Source organism: Marmota monax, unplaced genomic scaffold, assembly GCF_021218885.2.
Source record: "Marmota monax isolate L192 unplaced genomic scaffold, Marmota_monax_Labrador192_F-V1.1 WCK01_AAM20220418_F8-fsc00014, whole genome shotgun sequence".
Lineage (NCBI taxonomy): Eukaryota > Metazoa > Chordata > Mammalia > Rodentia > Sciuridae > Marmota > Marmota monax.
The window spans coordinates 5921511-5938543 of NW_026695222.1; the positions used below are offsets into that span (position 1 = coordinate 5921511).

The window sequence follows — 17033 nt, forward strand, 5'->3', positions numbered from 1 at the left end:
TAAATTTTCTGTGTTAAATATTAATTAAGTAATCCACTATCCTCTAGCTGTAACCCTATCACTTTCTTTCCCTTTCCTGTTTCCAAGAGTTGATTTTATGGGTTAACTTGGCTAGGGTACACTAATTAGTTGTTTGATTAAACATTAGCATAGATGTTGCTATAAAAGCATTTTGTAGATGTGATTAAGACTGACAATCCACTGACTTTGTGTGTGGCACATTACCCTCCATAAAGTAGGTTCCAGTTCATGGTCAGCTCGTGGTCTCTTACTTTTTATGATGACCATTTAAAATCATCTCTACTCTTCTCAAGGCCTAACCTCTCTTCTTCCTTAGTATCAGACAATGTCACTTCTAATTAGTGATCATTAAGGACCAGGATGGAGGTTTCCCCAGGAAGAAGGAAAGTTATTTGTAGCCTGAAGTAGCAATTCTGCCTGAGTTTCCAGCCGATCCAGTTGCTTAATGGATTTACCAACCATCAGACTTATCAACATCTTAATCATGTCAGCCAATTTCTTAAAAGAAATTTCCAAGAGATTGAGAGAGAGAGAGAGAGAGAGAGAGAGAGAGAGAGAGAGAGAGAACTGATAGGTTCTATTGATTCTGTTTCTCTAGAAAACCCTAATAGAGTACCAAACTTTCAGAAATATCCCATGACTGATATCAGACAAAATAGGAGAATACACAAAGAGACATAGAGGAAAGCTATATGAAGACAAAAGGACAGACTGCATTGAACATCAAAGATTGCTATGACTACCAGAAACTCAGAAATTGGGAATGGATGCTACCTTAGAAATTCTGGAAGGAGCTAACCCTGTTGACTTCTTGCTTTTAGACTTCTGGCTTCCAGAATTGTGAGAGAAGAAGTTTCTGTTGCTTTAACCCACCAAATTTTGGTAATCTGTTATAGCAGTCCTGAGATTGCAAAAATAATCTTCATATAAATGTGTAGTCACATTTACATATTCAAAAAGCATTGTGAAATATTGGCATCAATATTAGGTTATTATGTATTTCTCTATCTCCCTGTCCCTCTCTCTCGATTTTAAAATTTTCAGTGCTGGGGATTGAACTGAGAGCCTCATAGCATGCTAGGTTAGCACTCTACCACTGAACAACATCTCCAGCACTGATGATGTATTTCTTTTAAGTAGTAACTTGTACTACTAATCAAATTTTATAAAATTACTTAAAATTTAAATTTTTAGTAATCCTCATATGCAATATATAATAGGCTACCATTTAAGCTACAGACATTTTATTTATAAAAGGTGAATTAAAGAATTATAAAATTTAAAAAATATGGTTATAAAACTATGAGAGGAGAGAACATAATTTGTTGACCGATGGGATATCATGGTTTATTAGAGAATAAATGTTCATTAGAACAGATTCTGAAATTTATGTTGCTTATTATAAAACTGCTTTTGTGATCTGATGATTAGAATATTACCATTTTGGATTAGAGATCAGGTGGTCTGTTTTTCTAAAAGTTGTATTTATTTCTAAAAGGTATACAGAAGGACAGTTGGATTGGCATTCCATTTTCAAACCAAGAACACTTCTATAATTTCTTCATTCATGTTACATTAAAAGATAAATTATATAAAGACACTGTTATATTACATCTTTACAATAATTTATTTCCCAAGAGCTAACATTATTACATTATTCTGCTTCAGTCTTCAAATATTTTAGTTAGAAGATTTCAATATCCCAATTTGGTGCTGATCATGTTGAGAAAGGTTTATATGATTAATAAAATTTGTGTGATCTTCTTATTATAATTATATATGTGTATATATATATATATATATATATATATATATATATATATATATATATAGTATCTCTTGACTTCAACCAACCATTGTTTTGGGGTATTAGTTAAAAATATACTCAGAGTGAGGTAAGTTATTTTTTAGAAAATATTTATTCTGCCATCCCCATCCTCTACCTGAGATAGTTTCCTATCATCTTTGGCTTAGTTTCATCATGTTCTGGCTTGGTGGTAAGTGGAATGATTTGCACTGGCCTTTGGGTTGTTAGGAGACAGGACAGCACAGAGACTTGAAATGTACTGTGGGATTCAGAATATCTAACTAGGTTTTTGCACTCCTGCTTTTTCCCTTCAGAAAGAAAAAAAAAATGCCACAGGATGAGTCTTTTCCATGGAGATGAAGCAAGAAATAAATACTTCCTGGATAAGAATCAGGTTGGGTCAGGACTATTAAATTGGGGCTGCTGGTGAAGCATCTGAGGAAAGTCCACAGTGTACCCTAGATTTTATTGGTTTATATCTCATACTGCATTGTAGAAAACTTGAAGGAAGGGACTATATAATTCCTCACATATGATGGCCACTTAGAGAAAGCGTACGAGATGAATGAATAAATGAATGAACTGTATCAGACTAGGTTGTCTGTCCTGATAATAAAGTGATAACAATAAAATGATAACAATACATATCTCTATTATAAGCAAATGTATATTTCTGTGTGCTATAGGAAACTTACTTGTTTACCTCCTAGTGTTACTATAATAGGGGCTATACATATTCACTTATCTGTCTCCTGACCATCCATAAAAGATCCTAAACCTATGTGATAATCTAGAATCTTGCTATTTGATATGTGGTTTAGCAAAGAGCTACTAAATTATCACCTGGAAGCTTATTAAAATTGAAAAATCTTGGGTCCACCCCAAGAATTTGCATTTGAACAAGATCCTGAATATAATTAGTTGGATAGTGTTAAAGAAAATTTCAATCATTTAGAATAATAATTATAATATTTAACCTTTTTTGAAAATGTTGAGATTATCTTCTATTGAATTAGAACCCTTGGATTATTAGGACATTGCTTTGTTAGAAATTGCAAAAACAAAACAAAACAAATACACAAAAAACAAACCCCAAAACTTACAATCAGTAGCATTCCTAATTGTAATGTAAAAGAGAACTCAAGAGTTGAAATATCACACAAGTGGACAGACCGTACTGTACAATTATTTTGGAAAGATGGGCAGGCCTAGATAAAGTTGGGGAATGATAGCTGTCATATTATATAATTATATTGTGTGCCTGTGTGAATATATAAAAATGAATCCCACCCTTATGTTCACCTATAATATGCAAATTAAAATATGGGAATAATAAAAATTTTTTAAAAAGATGGGAAGAAAAATAACATGACATATGGTATAGTCAATAAGTGTTTACTATGAATGAATGAAATAAAGAATTAAAGAGATATTACAGAATAAATAGAATCACTTTTGAGTTTCATAAATGAAGAACTTGGACTGATATATTGAGTTTACTGAATGTGACTTTGTGAAAAATAAAAGAAAAGGTCTGGGGATATAGCTCAGTTGGGAGAGTGCTTGCCTCACAATCACAAGGCCCTGGGTTTGGTCCCCATCACCACACACACACAGGAGAAGGAGAAGGAGAAGGAGAAAGAAAAATATAGTTGTAAGTAGAAAAGCCCAAAAATTAGTGGGTAATTTGTGAATGTGTAATCATTCCTATTCATTTTCAAATAATTATTGAGGACCTAGTATATTCCCTACCACTTTCTAATTGAATAGATTGGCAAGTTAATAAGTTCTAAGTTTCATTCTCCTCATTTCCTCAAATAATGATAATTGACTTCCAAGGACCCTTTTCACCTTATCTCCTAAAGTTTTCACCTGATCATTTTGTTTCCTGGCCCTCCTCATCTGCTTTTTTTTTTTTTTTTTTTTGAGGGGTGGTGGTGGTGGGGATTAAACTCAGGGGCACTCGACCACTGAGCCACATCCCAGCCTTATTTTGTCTTTTCACAGGGTCTCACTGAGTTGCTTAGAGCCTCACCAAACTGCTGAGGCTGGCTTTGAACTTTTGATACTTCTGTCTCAGCCTCCAGAGAGAGCCACTGGAATTATAGGTATGTGCCACCACACCCGGCTCTCAGGCTCTCATCTGTTCTTTAAATCATTGTGACAAAAGCTTTACCTTTGAGATTCATATCTCTAATAAATGCATTTGTAGGAGCTTCCTTTCTATTGATTATTTACTGTCATTCTAATGTGCTGTGTTAGTGTTTCTCAGGATAACACTTTGAAAAAATTGAAGTTAGACCCACTCTCATGGAAGTTGTAGTTTAGTGGAGAGGGAGGATTATGTAAAATAATTCTGAACAATTTAATGTTGAATGTGAAGAACAAGTTAGGTAATATGATATGCACATAACTTGTTTAGAATTGAGTGGAAGAGACTATTTCCATTAATGTAATTTGAGCATACCTTTGCATTTTAACTACTTTATCACTCTTGTGTGTATGGCCATTTAAGTCCCAAATTTTTATTGAATAAGTGGATCTTAGGGCAGTAATTCACTTTTTAATTAATTTTTAAATACCACCAAGTTTTTATGTTATTACTTATAATATTTCAATTCTAGTGCATTTGGTTTTTGCATAACATTTATTACTAAATACTGCTTATGAGTACATATCAAGGTTAATTACATATTTTTGTTCAGTATAAAAACATACAAAGAGAAAAGTAATGAAATGATTCAAGTATGCCATTATGAAGAAAATATCAACTGTATTAACAGTGAATATTTTTATTTTTCTGAATTAAGTGTGATCCTTTTTTTTTTTTTTTGGCAGTACTGGGGATTGAACTCAGGGTAGCTTTATCATCATGTTACACCCCAGCCCTTTTTACTTTATGAGAGGGTCTCACTAAGTTCCCTAGGCTCACCTTGAACTTGTGATCCTCCTGCCTCAGCCTCTCCGGTTACTGGGATTAGATATGTCGGCTCCTGTTCCTGATCATCAGGTGTCATCTTAATGGCAGTAATGCCAGTAGGTGAATTGAAGGAATCCTGAAATATCAATTATCTTCATGTGATGTGAGGATATTTTGATGTCAAAATAAGTCCTACTGCAATACTGAATATAGACTGTGAATGTGAATATGTATTCCTTCATACAATTAAAAGAAGGGAATTAAAGACTCACTTGCAAAGTTTTTACATAGCTTAGTGTTTGTATAGTAAAGTGTTTCCAAGGAGTGTGGGTGCACCATACATCATACTTTGAGAATTCCCACAGATGATTTGTGAGCATGTCCAGTGCTCACATGGAGCATTGGAAAAATTAACATCTATGGGTTTGTATCCAGTCTGGACAATGCTAGGCACTTGTCACAATCTTGGCCCCAAATGCAGTTTCTGGGAGGTACAGATTCAGGAAACATTACTGAGTTTTTCCAGTGTCCATGGACCGCTGTCTGCTTTACTGAGTCAGAGTTCTGGAGGAGCTGGGCATCAGCTAGTGAATCCTGGCTTTCCACTGCAGAGTGGGGCCACATCTCTGGTCAGCTGAAAGAAGAAGAGAACCATGCCTGTTTTGAGACCTCTCTGGGGAATATTTCACAAACTCATCATTCATTCTTGTGTCAAGAGTCTTGCCCTCATTAAGGAATTCTTTCTTGTGTCTATTCTCTGAGGTTTTAGGCTAAGCCTGCTTTCACTGTTACCTTCCAGTAAAGATGAGCAAAAACTGATTATCAAATAATCATGGCCATTTAGCCCCTTTAACTTTTTCCCCCTCTGGTTTACAAAATAGTCTCAGATGCTTTCATGTTCTTGAGATTATCAATCTATCTCAGAGATATATTGTATATATGTGTATTATATACATATACACATGTGTGTATATATGTGTGCATATATAAATATTCATGTGTATATATGTGTGTATATATAAGATATATATACATGAATGTATGTGTGTGTGTATGTATATATCAGAAATCTGGAACATCACTACAGTTTTGTAAGACAAAGCTTTAGTATTTAAAAAGGAGTTTAATTGGAGGCCAAATACCCATGAGAAATTAGATGTCTTTATGCACAAGCTGATGTTCTCACCTCTATAAACTCCCCCTCGGACCTCTAGCACAACTCCTAGCATTTCTAAAATGCAAACTTTAGAAAGGTCAGAGTTTAGAGAAGTGTGGTTATTTGGAGAAAGAGGGCAGTTAGGAGAAAAGCAAATTATTTTATTATTTTTAAGCCTTCAGAGTGAGAATGAAAACTAGGCAGGGTTTCCCATGCCACTCAGGAGGGCATGTGCTACACCGCCTGTCCTTCCCTATGCAGAAGTATAAACATAGTTGAGTTTGTGGTCACTCAGGTGTTTTGGTCATGCAAACACTAATCGTTATGGTGATCCACTGTTAGTTCCAGCACAAAATATTAACAGTGATAAAATCTGTTGGCTCTGATGTGTGCACCCTTCAAATGTGGTCAAAGACAACACTCCTTACCTCCTTAAACACCCTCTCTGTGCCTTTATTTATAAAACTAACAGAGTCGGCACCACTGGGAGATTCTAATGTGAAGTGCATTTTGCAAAGGGCCTTATATAAATCACATAATTTAAATCTCTCAACAATGTTAGCAGGTGGGTCTTGTTCTCCCTACATTTTAATGATGAGAACATGGAGACATAGAAAATAAGGTAACTTTCCCACTGTCAATACCTAAATATTCAAAAGGCTGTGGGTTTCTAAAAATATATTTATTTATTTATTCTAATTAGGTATATATGACAGCAGAATACATTTTGATTCCTTGTACAAAATTACAGCACAACTTTTCATTTCTCTGGTTGTACACTATGTAGTGTCACACCATATGTGTAGTCATACATGTACCTAGGGTAATGATGTCCATCTCTTTATACCGTGTTTCTTAACAAAGCTGTGTTTTTAATCCATAAAATAAGTGCATTGCCTTCTCTTTTTTTCTGCTTGTTGAAATCTTTCCTGTTTGTGGTAGATTCATTGTAAAAAAAAATGTCGCATCTCCAGCAATTAGAGAAATGCAAATCAAAACTATTCTAAGATTTCATCTCACTCCAGTCAGAATGGCAATTACCAAGAATACAAACAACAATAAGTATTGGTGAGGATGTGGGGGGAAAGGCACACTCATACATAGCTGGTGGCACTGCAAATTGGTGCAACTAATCTGGAAAACAGTATGGAGATTGCTTAGAAAGCTTGGAATGAAACCACCATTCAACACAGCTATCCCAAGCCTTGGTCTATCAGAATACCATGACACAGCCACATCAATGTTTATAGTAGCTTAATTCCCAGTACATAAACTGTGAAACCAACCTAGATGCCCTTCAGTAGGTGAATGGATAAAGAAACTGTGGTATACATACACAATGAAATATTACTCAGCATTAAAAGAGAATAAAATTATGGCATTTGAACGCAATATTGGGCTAAGTGAAGTAAGCCAATCCCAAAACACCAAATGCTGAACGTTCTCCCTGATAAGTAGATGCTGATCCATAATGGGGGGAGGGAGAATGGGAAGAATGGATGAATTTTGGATTGGGCAAAGTGGGGGGAGAGGAGGGGCCATGAGGGTAAGTAAGATGGTAGAATGAGATGGACTTCATTATCCTAGGTACATGTATGATTGCAAAAATGATGTGATTCTACATGGTGTTCAACCAGAGAAATGAAAAGTTGTGCTCTATTTGTGTACAATGAAACAAAATGCATTCTACTGTCATGTATAACAAATTAGAAAAAAATTTTAAAATGTTAATATAAAAAATTGTTGCAATTTTTACTCTTCTCTATATTCAGATCATTTGAAATGTTATACTATAGATTTTTTCTGTTCAACAGATGGGATTCGATCCTCTATTCCTCCAGCCTTGTTATTGCCTTTTTTTCCAATAGAATGGAGCAGAATCCACAGTGTGGCAGTTTCAAGCCCAGGGTTTCAGAGGTATTGGGCTCTTCTGCTATTTCCCTCAGAATTGTGCTGCTGTGTGAACAAGCCCCGGTTAGCCAGCTGGAGACTGCGATACCTGGTGGGAGGAATCCCAGCTGTCTCATCCAAGGGTTTCCTAGCTCAGCCTGCAGCTCTCCATGGGAGAACCCAGCCTAGATCAGTAGAGCCTGCAGGTGACAACAGGTGCATGAGTGAGCCTGTAAGAGACCACAAGAACTGTCTCCAAACAACTTGAGGACATTAATGAGTCATTATTGTTTTAAATCATTGAGTGTTGGAGAATTTTCTTGTATAACCAAGTGAATGTACATCATTATTTAAATCATAAGTCAGATGCTTAATATCCCATGTAATTTTTCTCTATCCTTCCACATAGAAGTGATTCTGCCTGTCATGTCTTTTTCCTTTAATTTTTATTACTAACTTGTTTTTGCAATTTGTCATTTCATAAATTACTCATGATGTTCAAGGATTTAAAACTTCAATTATTTGAAGTAGTGCAAGCTCAAGTCAATGCCATTATTTTTATTCCTATACAACTTCTTGCAGGATTGCAGCTCAGTGGGATAGTGTTTGCCTAGCATGCCTGAGGCCCTGGGTTTGATCCTAAGTACTAAAAGATTACTGTTTGGCATTACATAAAATTACTTATATTAAGTATACTAATACTACACTGAATCAAAACTGTAGGGCTAGGTTTAAATCCAGCAGATCTCTGTAATCCAAATCTCAAAGAAGACCTTCATGAAATTACTGAAGCTAAGCAAATATGTTATCTGGTTCAACATGAATTTCTGCCTGATCTTATGGGAAGCTCCCGATCATGAATTGTGCCACACTGTTGGTTCCACTTTGAGGCAAATGACTTGTCTACCCTATGTAGGTGTCCATGGGAGTGTGTGGGGTGTGTGTGTCTGTGTGTTAGTGTGTGTGTGTGTGTGTGTGGCTTCTAACCTTTAGCAGAAGAAGGAGCTTTGAGTCATTAACTCTTAGATCAAGGGATTGATACGTTGGCCCACTGAAGGGCATCTGGCATGGCACCTTGAGCTCTTTCTAAAGTTTATTTGGGAAAAAAATTAAATCACACATTTTCCTTGTCCAGGAACTCACAAACTTAAGAAAGTTAGCCACATCCACATAGTCTAGGGAACAAGAAAGAATAATCAATAACAAAGAGAATATGTTTGTATTTATCTATCTATCTATCTATCTATCTATATATATATATATATATATGAGAGAGAAATAAGAGGATGTATAATATAAAACATATATCTGTACATATATGCATGCATGTATATAATACATATATACACATATAGATACACATACATAAATATTGGTAAACAATATCTATATACACACACATATATTCCATATTATATACATATAATAAAATCTGTAAGATGTACCAAAATATATATTGTGATTATCAAAGATTTATGGTATTAAAGAAATTTTTGTTTCCTTCATACTTTTTCAATTTTCAAAACTTCCTTAGTTGAGCATATGTAGATGCAATAATTACAAAGAATAAGATAACTGATGGAGAGAATAATGTTGATTATTTTTTTTATTTTTGTTCCATTACATGTAACATGAGTAGGTTGGACAAGTATTTCAGAAATTTTCCAGATCGTAGTTTTGGGGATTTTTGAGTCAATATGAATTCCATGATATAACGTGTCTAAAAATACCTAGAGGGATAAGAGTTAGAGGTGAAGAATAAATAAGAAGCTTCTCTTTAACCATCAAGAGGCAGATCAGGAACAAAGAGTCTCAAGGGTTGCTCCATTTACAGTAAGAGGAAAACTTTTCAGTTTTTACTGAAAACTACACTTAGTGGTTTTTATTATTGTTTGCAATGGGGTTTTTCCACTCTAGTTAAAAACACCTAAAATGAGAAGAGCCTGCATGATTACTTCCTGGTCAACTTGAAAGGACAAGTGGAAATTTTCACAAGACACCACTCTGCAGCGGAGAGGAAACCAGGAGGTAAATGGGTGGAGAACAACCAGAGTTGAGGTGTCCATGATCCAAAGTCTTAGAATCAAATGGAAAACCCCATGCACAGAGATGGCTTCAGAAAGACATATCTACCTTGTCTCCCAGAATTTAATCCTATCTAGAAGCTTCAGACCATATGTTTCTTATAAATCTGAGAGGCAAACACTGAATTATTTATTTAGCCACCCCACTTGGATGTCTTATGAGACAGCTAAAGCTTAATATGGCCAAAACAGAGCCCTTAGTTTCCCCCTTTATGCCTGGCTCTCCTCCGCCTTTTCCATCTCTGCAAATGGCACTACCATCGACCTAGTTACCACAGCCAGAAGCCTGAGAGTCATTCTTGACTTCTTCTTTTCCCTCATATTCCACATCCAATTCATCAGCAGATCCTGTCAATTCTCTCTCCAACATGTACCTCATGCCCATCTATTTTTTCTTTATTTTGAGAACCCCTGTTCTATCTAAATCATGACCATGTTTACCTGGACTTCTGGAATACTCTCCAGACTGTTTCTTTCATTTCCTACAATAGCTCCTACTGTTTTTTTCCAGAGTGCTGCCACAGGGAGTTTTAAAAAATTCAAATGAAGTTTATGTTGCTTCTCCATTTACACTCACTGTTGTTATAATGTTATAGCTTGGACAAATGTTCTCCAAAGGCTCATGTAGTAAAGGCTTGTCCCCAGTGCATGGTGCTACTGGGAGCTGGTAGAACCTTTAGGAAGTGGGACCTAGGGGGGAGGTCTTTTGATTGGTAGGTCAATGCCCTTAGAGGAGATATCATGACCTGAACCTTTTCTTCTTCCTTTTTATGTTTCCTGGTCACATGGGGTGAGGGGCTTGCTTTCCCAAATTACTCTCATGATGCACTGCCTCCTACAGTCTCAAAAACGAGACAGCCCATTGAACATGGCTCAAAACTGTGAGCCCCCCATGCTCCTTTGTCCTCATAAATTGATGATCTCAGGTGTTTGTTATAGTAATGGGAAGCTAACTAGCACATAGATTTCAAACCATGCTTCTACCATGGATCACATATGCTTACATACTCTGACTTATTCTCCTCCTCATCTCCAGCTACCATTTTGTTTTAATTCCTAGGATGTCCAATTTCTTTGTAAGTCTCAAAACATACTCACTTGGCCACAAGGACTTTCTCTACTCTTTCTTTACCTGGAATGTTTTTCCATGGATCCACTCTCTTCTATCAGTCTACTGATTAAGTTTCACTCCATCAGTATGACCTGTCTATCATCTGCCTACTGGAAACTGGACCTTACTGTCATTCTGTATCATAATACCCTGTGTTACTTGAGCTCTGTGTCAGTTATTATATATTAATTTATCATGAAGAGCCTGTTTCCTTCACTTGAGAATAAGCTGTCAGAAGACAAGAATTTTGTCTTCTTTGTGGGATATACAGTCTCTCTACAAATACCTGGCTTATGGTAATTATTTGATAAGTCTTTGTTCAAGACACAAATAAATATGTGTGGGCTTGGGCCTCAACATATAAGACATATAAATATATTATTGACCATGACAGGAGGAGAATATATTCAGAAATGACTACTTTGAAAATCATTCTCAATTGTATATGTTCTCTAAATTTTTGGAGAGTTTAGCTGACAATAAAACATTTAAAGAGGCTATTATCAGTTCTCTACCATATAGCATCTGCTGATTGAAATAGATTATAGATCAATTGTGACAGGCAAATCCTGCTGATATTACAGCAATAAGATGTGGGCCTTTAAGAGGTGGATAGACCATGAGAGGTTGACCTCAGGGGTGGGAGTAGTGATTTTATAAAATGATGAGTTGATCTGCTTTCTCTCTCTTTCACACTCTCACATCCTCCATGTGATCATATGGCATGAAGTCTTCTCCAGTTGCTGGTGCATTGATTGGACTTTCTAGCCTCTAGGACTGTGAGCCAATAAATTTCTGTGCATTGTTAGTTACCCAGTCTCAGGTATTCTGTTACAACAGCACAAAATGAACAAGATAATACTTAGAATTTAAATTTAAAAAATATAATTAAATATAGTATTTATTTGTGTATCTCTAGTAGTAATTTTTCTTTTAACCCATAGTGTAATAGAAAAATATGTTTTAAAAGTCAAATACTTGGGTTCAAATCCCAGCTCTTTCAAATCCAAGTTGGGGAGATTGGAATAAATTTTACTTCTTTCTTGTATTCTTAGGGTTTTTTTCTTACCTAGCATTGAGCAACTCATTGCCTGCTATCCTTCTTTTCTTAAATCCCACCACACCTACTGGGAAAAAATAAAATATTCAAAAATAACAAGGGGATTCATCAAAACTTTAATGTGTAAAAGCAACAATTTAATATTAAAATTCTACATAGTCATTGTGGCTATTTACAAGAGGAGCTTATTAAAGTGGTTAACATGAGTGGGGTTGCACTTGTCATATTTAATGACAAGGGGGATAGTTTTCACAAATAAATGCAGAATAGACATGAGAATTACTCTGTGGCTCATTTTTGATTGACTATTTCTCTCTGCTGGATATTTATGATGCAAACAAGCCTGACTCCTAATACATTCACATGTCACTGAAATACAGGAATGTGTACTGAGAAATGTGTTGTTAACAAACATCATATAGCGTACTCAAAGATGGCTTTGAGATCCTTAGGTGATATATGGTCCTATATATCCCACTGTTGACTGAAATGTAAAATGTGGTTCATGACTACTTAGCCAATTGGTTAGCATCCGTAAAGCTCCAATGTGTTTTCTGAAGGTCTTGTCTTAATTTGAGCCTGGTGAATGATCTTAACCTCATTTTGTAGATTCTACACAAAGCATCAGCTGGGTTTCTAAATACTCATTGCTAAATTCCCTTCCCGTTTGATGTTTGCATTTTTTAAAAAGAATTCAACTTTTATTTTGTTCATTTGTTTTTACGTGGTGCTGAGGATTGAACCTTGCACCTTAACCTGTGCTAGGCAAGTGCTTTACCACTGAGCTGCAGCCTCAGCCTCTGATGTTTGAATTTTATCTGGGATAATCCATTTCTGAACCTATGCTGTGAGTGCTCTTTATCAATGATGTGGTCTGTAAGGACAGAAGAAACTTTCTAATTCTATCTCATGTAGCTTCAGCCCCCACCCCCCTGAAACAGAATTATATTACAGCAGTATTTCCCTGGACCCACAAGGTGTAGGTGATTTTCCCCTGAAAGTTATTATTCCCATGCTTGTAAATAAGTACTCCTTCTAACGCATAGTCAAACAAGGCTGCTTTTTTGTTATTACTCATCCTTTTCTCAATTCTCACAGTAAACTGGTGTCTGAATCTCAACCTAATTGCCAAAATCTTGGCCCCATTAGTATTTTCTGTCTGGTAAGTCCCATTCATCAGAGTCAACTGAATTTCAAAGTCCTTCTAAATGATCTCTGGAAGGAAACAGCTCCTGGCAATTAAAAAAAACAATAATTTATAATCATCGTATATTGACTAAGGTTGGTCATAATATTTATAAATAACCATAGAAACACATGACTAACAGGATCTACACAGTTGCTTCCAAACCTCCTTCCAGCACCAACAGAATCACATAACACTAACAATCTGAAATGCCAGGTGATGGAAATATTGCTTACATAAAGATAAACCTGCGGCACTGATTTCTTCATGGGTTACTTCACAGGCAGTGCAGCCTGTTTTGAATTTCAGGGTTCTGTATCCTTACAGCCTCCAGATGACTGCGGATTGATGAAACCATAGTTCAACCATGCCTGCTTAGTTCAGAAAAGAGATTTCAGAAATGAGAAATATTTAACATAGAATTATTTTGTGATCCATCCTAGAAGATAATTGAGGCAAGCTTTACAACTAAAATAGTAGTCTTTCATTCAAGGTCAAAAGGAATGCAGTCAATTCTCACATAAAGAATAAACAAAGACTGAATGCTACCAGAGTGCTGTGGAGGCAAGTATGGGTGTGTGTGTGTGGGGGGTGAGGGCAGGTGCTATTTCTGCCTAATTAAACTTGACCTATGAAATCATGTTGGGAAGTGCTTTGTTCCTACATCATTTACCCAAGGATGACTTCAGGAGGAAGGAAATAAGAATTGACTGGCTCTGGACTGTAATAAGTGCAAACTGACTTTCTATGATCAGAAACATTAACCCTCTTGCCTGTTTGGATGCCCTAACGAGATGTCCCTTGTTCCAATCTTCACATATATACTCAATGTATTTATCTCAAGGTTTTTATATTCTGGCTTCTAAGTTAGGTATTGAGGATATGACAATGAACACAAAAGATGAGCATGACTTCAAAATGAAGATGGTGTCTATAAGTTAAATAATTGGCCTAGTGACAAAAAAACACTGTAAGCTTTAGTTAGTAAAATGTTAAGAATCATTGAAAAATAATATACTTATGAATAAAATGGCCATATTAGAATTCTTTGTTATTTTATCATTTTGGTCTTTTACTATAAGGTAGTTAATCCTACTCGAGTTTTATAGCATCATATAGCCTTGGACACATCCTGTGTGTTTCATAGTCATAGTCAATCAAGATTAAGACAATATAGATATATAGATGTCTAGAGACAGAAATATTTATCAAGGCTAGAAGTTTTGAATTTCAGGGTTCTGTATCCTTTTAGACTTCTAATATGATACTGGAAGGTGCTGAATAAACAGTAAATAAAGTGGATCTTTAAAGATGACTTCTCTGACTCTGTTTTTTAATTTTTCACTTTTAACATGTAAGTTGAAGGCTAAGTGTTACTCTTCCTATTTTAGGATTCTTTAAAGACAAAGGAGATAGATACCATGACCCCCTTCCTCCACCATGAGTGTATGTGTAGTGCATGTGAGAGTTAATGTACATGTTTATTTTCTGAAATGTTTGTAAGTTGTAGACATGATTTTGTCTCACTTCTAAACATTTCACTGTGTTTCCTAAAACAAGAACATTCTGTTATAGGGTTACAATATAATGAGCCAAATCTAGGAAATCAATATTTCCACAAGGTTATGTAATCCACAGACCTCTTCAGTTCTTGCCAATTGCCCCTGGTGTTATTTTTCTAGCCCAGGATCCAGTTCAGGATCCTATACTAGCATATTGCTGTGCTGACAGTTTTTTCTGGGATTATTTCGAGTTCTTCCTAGTCTTCCATGACTCTAATGTCTCAGAAGAGCACAGAGTGGTCACCATGCAAAGTGCCTCCAGTTCAGGTATGCTGTCTCATCATGAGATTCAGTCTGTGTGATCATGCCAGGAATACAAAGAAGTGTTTCTGAGTTCCTCTCATGGCATCATAGTAGGAGAATGGGTTTTGAAATAAGAAATGTAAATATCAGGCAGTGTGATCCAGACAAAATTATAAAGCACTGAATTTCAGTTTTCTTATCTGTAAAGTAGAAACATTAACATGAACCTTATACTGTTCCATTTGTATGATAATGGAAAACTGTATATTAAGGTAAATTGCTTAGTCCAATGTGTGGCCCATATGAATTGCTCCACAAATGTGAGTTGGTACTGCCTTAGTCTTAGAAGTTGGACATAAGTAGTAGGCCTTTAGAAATTTTAGTAACTGATACTGTGGTTCACAAAGGAAGCAGTTAGTTAGGGCAAAATACTTGGGAGGAGGAAGAGGTGGGTGCAATGACTGTTTTATGTGAGGTTTAGGATGAACTGAATCATTTAGTTCTGCAGACTAATCCTGTCCATGATAACTCATGGAAACCTGGGCTTTAAGTCATAATCCAGCCATACAGTCGGTCAATGTGAGATTCCTCTTGCACCCAGCACCAGCAAGTTCAATTTGGATGAAGGAAAAATGGCAGAACTAGGGGAATTGACTGACTATCTGAGAGAAAACCCGAAAGACCTGACCTCCCAACCACACTTGTCTTACCCAGTGGCACTTTGTTTTCTAAGGGCTGAATTCTCTCTTAAAATGAAGGTCATCTTGGTTTGTCTTTTTGAAAGATGCATTTTATTTTTCAGAGCAGTTTTAGATTCACAGCAAAATTGAGCAGATGGTACAAAGAGTTTCTACACATTTGTTGCCCTGACATAGGCAAAGCCTCTCTCATTCTGGAGTGGTACATTTGTTATAAACATGAACCTACGTGGACACATTATTATCACCCAAAGTCTATATTTACATTAGGTTTCACTCATGATGTTTCACATTCTATTGACAAATGCATAGTGGTTTGTGTTCAATATTACAGTATCCTGCAGAATAATTTCACTGTCTTAAAACTCCTCTAAGCTCTGCCAACTAATCACTTCTCCCCAAATCAACTACTCTTAATTTTACTGTCCATAAACATGCCTATTCCAGAATGTCAAATGATTGGAACCACAGACCATGTGGCCTTTCAGATTGGCTTCTTTCGCTTATCAATTTACATTTCAGTTTAATAGCTTGTTTATTTTTAAGGCTGAATACTCTTTCAATGTCTGAATATACCACAGTTAATTTATTCATCCATCTACAAAAGTGCATCTTGGTTGCTTCCAAGTTTTGGCAATTATGTCAAAAACTGATATACATGCATGTGAAAGTTTTGTGTGAGAGCATGTTTTTAACTTATTTGGGAGATATTAAGGAGTGAAATTGATGCATCGTATGGCAAAAGTTCATTGAGTTTTGTAAGAAACTGTCAAATTATCTCCTAAAGTGTTTATACCATTTTTGCATTACCCAAAGTGAATAAGAAATCCTATTTTCCACATCTTCACCAGCATTCGGTGTTATCAGCATTTTGGACCTTGGCCATTCTACTGGTGTACAGTGGTAGCCCACTGACACATTGTTTCACAGTTTCCTGATGATGTGTTATTGAATGTCTTTTTATATGCTATTGTTTGTGCATTTTCTTGGTTAAGATGTCTGTTCAGTTCATTTACCTATTTTCAAATCTGTTTTCTAATTGCTGAGTTTCAAGACTTTCTTATGTTAAACAGCTGTCCTATATCTGATATGCCTTTTGCAAATATTTTACTCCAGTCTGTTTTTTTTGTTCTCATTTTCTTGACAGTGAGTTTGTAGAGCAGACGTTTTCAGTTTCAATGAAGTCCAGCTTATCAATTTTTTCTTTCATGAATTGTCCCTTTGGTGTCCTCCCAGGAAGTCATTATCTTACCTGACTTCATCTAGGTTATCATCTGGGAGATTTATGATTTCCC

General features: G+C 35.9%; 1 long non-coding RNA gene across 1 annotated transcript; it reads left to right on the plus strand.

The window, feature by feature from the left end:
• Positions 1-1867: 1867 nt before the first annotated feature.
• Positions 1868-14684, plus strand: LOC131423782 (uncharacterized). Its single transcript, XR_009225834.1, has 3 exons — positions 1868-2222; positions 3836-3936; positions 7719-14684. It is a non-coding gene; the product is annotated as an uncharacterized LOC131423782 (long non-coding RNA).
• The last annotated feature ends 2349 nt before the right edge of the window (positions 14685-17033 follow it).